This window comes from Nicotiana attenuata, unplaced genomic scaffold, assembly GCF_001879085.1.
Source record: "Nicotiana attenuata strain UT unplaced genomic scaffold, NIATTr2, whole genome shotgun sequence".
Lineage (NCBI taxonomy): Eukaryota > Viridiplantae > Streptophyta > Magnoliopsida > Solanales > Solanaceae > Nicotiana > Nicotiana attenuata.
This window is the reverse complement of record NW_017672150.1, coordinates 47,414-53,138: the sequence shown is the minus strand read 5'-3', so window position 1 is coordinate 53,138 and position 5,725 is coordinate 47,414.

Genomic DNA, 5,725 nt, shown 5'->3' with positions numbered 1-5,725 from the left:
CACGCCACGTTTTCACAGACTGCTAAACCACTTTCTCACTCTCTTTCTCACCAGTATTTCACCCTCAACTCTTCTCAACTTCCTTTCACTCACAGATGACTTACCGTTTTTAAACTTTGGTAATGGTAAGGTCTTTTTGAGGTACTTACGAACCGAGGAATCAGGTTCCTCTTCTACCTCATCATCAACTATTCACGACTAGCGTAGGACGGCTACTACCTTCTCATAGAAACCCTTTCCATATTTCACCAATCTCCTCTTTTTCTTTTCCTTTTTGTTTTTCCTTAAAACTGATTCAAGTTATTCATTCTTTTGCAACCTCGTGATAGGTCTCTTAGACGTTGACCCCTAGGGAGGTGCCTTTCTACTCCTAGAACTAATAAAGCTTGCTAGAGACACATTATCATAATCTTCTTCTTTACTATCCTCCTTCTCCTCCTCAGACAGAGATTACATCTCAAGAACAACAATTGTTAATGGCTCAGCATAGAAATGAGGAGAGGGGGCGGGATCAGTACTGACTTGGGGTTCTTGTGAAGAACTGGGGGTCTTATCCCAATTAGAACCAAATTGCTCCTTTTGGGTGGAGGGATCAGGTTCCTCAATTGGTTCCATAGTAGTACTGTTAGGTGCCAAGGTTTCGACAGGCACCAGTTCCCTACCCTCGACCTCTGCACCATTTTCCCCCTCCTTAGACTCAGACACACCATCACCACCCCCAATATCACTTCCCTCAGCAACTATTAACAACATATTTTCTATGGCCTCTTGTTCTTATAACCGGATGGTAAATTCAAAAGTAGGAAGAGTATTACCTGTAGAACCGAGGCCAGGGGCTATCAATGTCGATTCAGTAGGGATATGACCCACATCTTGTTCTTTGGCAGGGCTTTCTTCCACAGGTAGACTAGAAATTTTTGGACTTTCTTCTCCTTCAACTGTATCCTCATCGACCATTTCTTCAGGCAAGGCAGAAGGAGAGGTCACAGCCACAAGCTCTTTTGGGAGTCGAAGTTTTGCAACTCCGATGAGAACTAGTACTCGATTGGGTTGGAGAGGGGAAGTAGAGGGTGGTTGGAATTCTGGCTTAAGGTTTGGACTAGTTGGAGTGGAGAGTGTGGGCTCTATCACTAACGTTTCAACGGATGAAGACACAGTGGGGATGACGCTTGGAACATTTTATGTTTCCAGGTTTTCAGACATGGTAGAGTGCAGTGAGTTGAAGAAGAGAGCGTTTGTTTTGAAGAAGGAAAAAGAGGAATTTTGGTTTTTTTGATGTGAACAGTGGTGAAAGTGATTGCGAGTGGATTTATTTAAGTGGAGGGGGGGGGGGGGGTGAGGAAACAGTTAGGAATAGGTGGCAATTTGGGTAGTCAGGTCGCTTCATAAAGGGCCGAGACACTTGCATTCAAAAAAAGCGGGAAAGAAAAGAAACTGACAATCTAATGACGTGGCACCATTTCAGTCGTTTAAAAATTTGTGCATGAGAGTACAGAGGAACTACTAACCTGTGTCGACGGAACCAGGTTCCCTGACAGATTTTGCAAATGTAAGCCTCATCCTTTGACCAACGTGCAATGCATTAACTTCTTGTTTGCTCTGTAATCGTCATGCGCGTCTATCTGTAACGGTACAAAGATGAGTTAGACTTTGCCAGAAAATAGTTTTTAGCTATTTTACTTGTACATTTCTTTCGTAGCCAATCATCGAGGGACCAGGTCCTCAACTTGAATTCATCAACCCTAGTGCCAAGCGATTCCTTTCAAAGTGCTTTCTACTCAGTGCTTTGGTGAATATGTCTTGATTTGATCTTCTGTGCTGCAAAATATCATACAGATGATCCCCTTTTCAACATTGTCTCTGAGAAAATGATGTCGCACATCAATGTGCTTTGTTCTCTTATGTTGAGAGCACTGGTATTGTCACATAGTAAGGGCAGGCAATCAGAAAGCACACTAAAATCTTCCACTTGCTGTTTAATCCATAACAGTTGGGCACAATAAGATGCAGCCGCCACATATTCAACTTCTGCAGTTGAGAGGTCCACTGAGTTTTGTTTTCTTGTACCCCATGAAATCAGACATGAACCCAGCAAATGTTCCATGCCAGAAGTGTTTTTCCTATCCACCAGATACCCACCATAGTCAGCATCGGCATACCCAATTAAATCAAAATTGTCTCCTATGGGACAGTAAAGAACCAGGTTCTGTGTCCCTTTGAGATATCTCAGGATTCTCTTGGCTGCCTTCAGATGAGATTCCTTTGGATAGGATTGAAACCTGGCGCAAAGACCCACACTAAAAATAATATCTGGTCTGCTTGTTGTGAGATATAGGAGTGACCCTATGATACCTCTATACATGGTCTCATTCACAGGGGAACCAGGTTCATCCATGTCCAGACGAGTGGCTGTGGCAATGGGAGTATCAATGATTTTTTATCCTTCCATGTCAAATCTCTTCAGTAGCTCCTTCATGTACTTCTATTGACTTATCATTGTCCCCTTGGGAGTTCGCTTTACTTGTAAACACAAGACAAAATTTAGTTCTCCCATCATGCTCATTTCAAACTCACTCCTCATGAGTTTTACAAATTCCTCACACGGAGAGTCATTTGTTGCTCCAAAAATGATGTCATCAACATAGATTTGCACAATGAGCAGGTTCCTCCCTTATTTCTTCACAAAAGGGGTGTTGTCAATTTTTCCTCTTGTAAAATCATTTTCTAGAAATTTTTTTGACAACCTTACATACCAAGCGCGAGGAGCATGCTTTAGCCCATACAAAGCCTTGTCAAGTTTAAAGACGTGCTCAGGATGCTCATGATTCTCAAATACAGGTGATTGCTTGATGAAGACCTCTTCCTTTAGAAAACCATTCAGAAATGCACTTTTGACATCTATTTGGAACAATTTGAATTCCATATGAGATTCAAAGGCAATGAGAATTCTGATTGTCTCCATTCGAGCAACTGGAGTAAAAGTTTCATCATAGTCAGTCTCTTCTTCCTGATTGTAGCCTTGAACTACTAGCCTTGCCTTGTTCCTTTTTGTGTTTCCAAACTCATCAAGTTTGTTTCTGAATACCCACTTGGTCCCTATAATAGTTCGATCAGCTGGTCGTGGAACCAGGTGCCATACGTTGTTCCTCTCAAATTGATGGAGCTTTTCTTGCATAACTGTAATCTGGTATGCATCTTTCAATTCTTCCTTGATATTTTTGGGCTCTATTTGTGAGAGAAAGGCTGAGAAGGCAAGTGAGTTTCTTGACTTTGATCTGGTTTGAATTCCTGAATCAAGAGGAGTGATTACATTTTTAAGAGGGTGTGAACTTTTATGTTTCCAGTTAGACACATGAGTCTCATTGTTAGAAGATCCAGGTATTTCTAACTGTGATCCTTGGCTTCTTCTCATCTCAGCATGTGGGGTGCCTTGGACAGCATCGACAACTCTGTTCTCTGCTTCAATTATTGTGATTAAGGGACCGGGTTCATTTCCATCAATTGGAGATATGGTTGCACCTTTCTCATTTGATTCCTCGACGTGGATCATCATATCAACCTTTCCATTTGCCATGTCAATGACTTCACCAGGTACAATCGACTGTTCTCCGTCTTGATCATTTGTATCATTCAAATCCTTTTCGCATGAGTGATGAGATTCATTAAAGATCACATGTATGCTTTTATCAACACATTGAGTTTTTTTTGCTGTATACTTTGTAGGCTTTGCTTTGTGATGAATAGCTCAGAAAGATTCCTTCATCGCTTTTGGCATCGAATTTACCAAGTGCTTACTTGCCATTGTTGAGGACAAAACATTTACAACCAAATGTCCTTAAATGTGTCAGCTTGGGCTTCCTTCCATTCAACATTTCGTATGGCGTTTTGTTCAGAAGGGACCTGATCATGCACCTATTCACCAAGTAGCATGCACTGTTGACGGCTTCTGCCCATAAACCTTTTGCAATGCCACTGTCAATAAACATTGTTCTCGCCATGTCTCAAGAATCCTATTCTTCCTCTCCACAACACCATTTTGTTAAGGTATTCTTGGAGCTAAAAAAATTTCAGTGATGCCACTTTCAGCACAAAATTCGTCGGATTTGGCATTATCATATTCTGTCCCATGGTCAAACCTGATACATACTACATTATGGCTCATTTTCACCTGGATCTTCTTCACAAATGCCACAAACACTTGAAAGGTTTCACCTCTTGGTTCTGAGAAACAGAGTCCAGGTGAATCTGGAATAATCGTCCACAATAACGAAGATGTACTTCTTTCCTCCTCTACTTGGCACCCTCATAGGTCCACATAGATCCATATGGAGGAGATCAAGTGGCCTTAATACTAACTTCCTTTTTGGGCTTGAAAGAGGATCTGACTTGCTTTCCTTTTACACATGCATCACACACCTTGTGATCCTTGAAGCTTGACTTGGGCAGACCATGAACAGGTCCTTCTTGACCAATTTGTTCAGCAACGTAAAACTTGCATGACCCAGCCTTCTATGCCATAGTTCAGCATCATCATCAACAACACTCAGACAGCTGGGATCCCCATTTTGCAAGGACTCAAAGTCAGCAACGTAGATATTTTTGTATCTTTTGGCCACTAACACCACTTCACCAGTCACAAGATTAGTGACAATACATACCTTGGGTACAAATTCAACTTTGTTTCCCTTATCACAGATTTGGGAAATACTTAGCAAGTTGTACTTCAACCCGTTTATGTAGTACATATTTTTAATTGAGTGAGAGAGAGACTTTCCAACCCTACCAACTCCTAGAATGTAGCCCGTCTTGCCATTTCCAAAGGATACACTCCCTTCATGCAGGGCATTCAGTGAAAGGAAATCATATGTACTTCCAATCATGTGCTTCGAGCAGCCGCTATCCATGTACCATTGTTGGCTACTCCCTTTCACTGCTCCCTGCACAAGGAAATCAAAAGTTAGACTTAGGAACCAAAACAAGTTTGGGTCCCTTGCAATGAGGAAAGGGGTGAATAAGGGCTCTTTTGGTCCAAGCAGGCATCACACATTTTTTATATGAAGGACCTGGTTCCCTAGCAGTAGTTACATTTTCAGCGAAAACATTGTTTTTCTGTTGAGACTGAAATCTGGCCTTACAGGTTTTCTTAAAGTGCCCAGTGTTACCACAGTGAGTGCAGAGCCAGTTATCAGGTGCAGTAACGTACTTGCTATGAGGATTGTAGGGAGTCTTTTCCCTTTGAAACCCGATTCCCTGCCTGTTTCCCCCATTGTTTGTATACATAGCAGTGATTGCATCAGAGGACCAGGTCCATTTAAGAGATTTTTCTAGTCCGCTCTTCACTTTGCCTAGTTCTTCCTGAAGTTGTCTATTTTCTCAAGCTCAGCACACAGACTAGATTTCACTGATTTTAACTTATTTTCAAGCTTAAGGTGTGCCTTACTTGCAACTTCCTTTCCTTTTTGAGCGTTCACAGGCCTACTCTCCCTTTTTAGTTCCCCAATTGTTTCCTTTGGGTCAACAACCACTATAATAGGTCATTTCTCTCATGCTCAATGTTAGCAGCCCTCTCACTTAAAACTTCTTTATACTTTTTAACACACTCAATGGTCTCTTTTGGATCGACCACAACAACCACTAGATCATCTCTCTCATGTTCTATGTTTGCAATTTTTTCAGTTAAGGCATCTTTTAATTTCTTTAGACTCTCAATGGTTTCCTTTAAGTC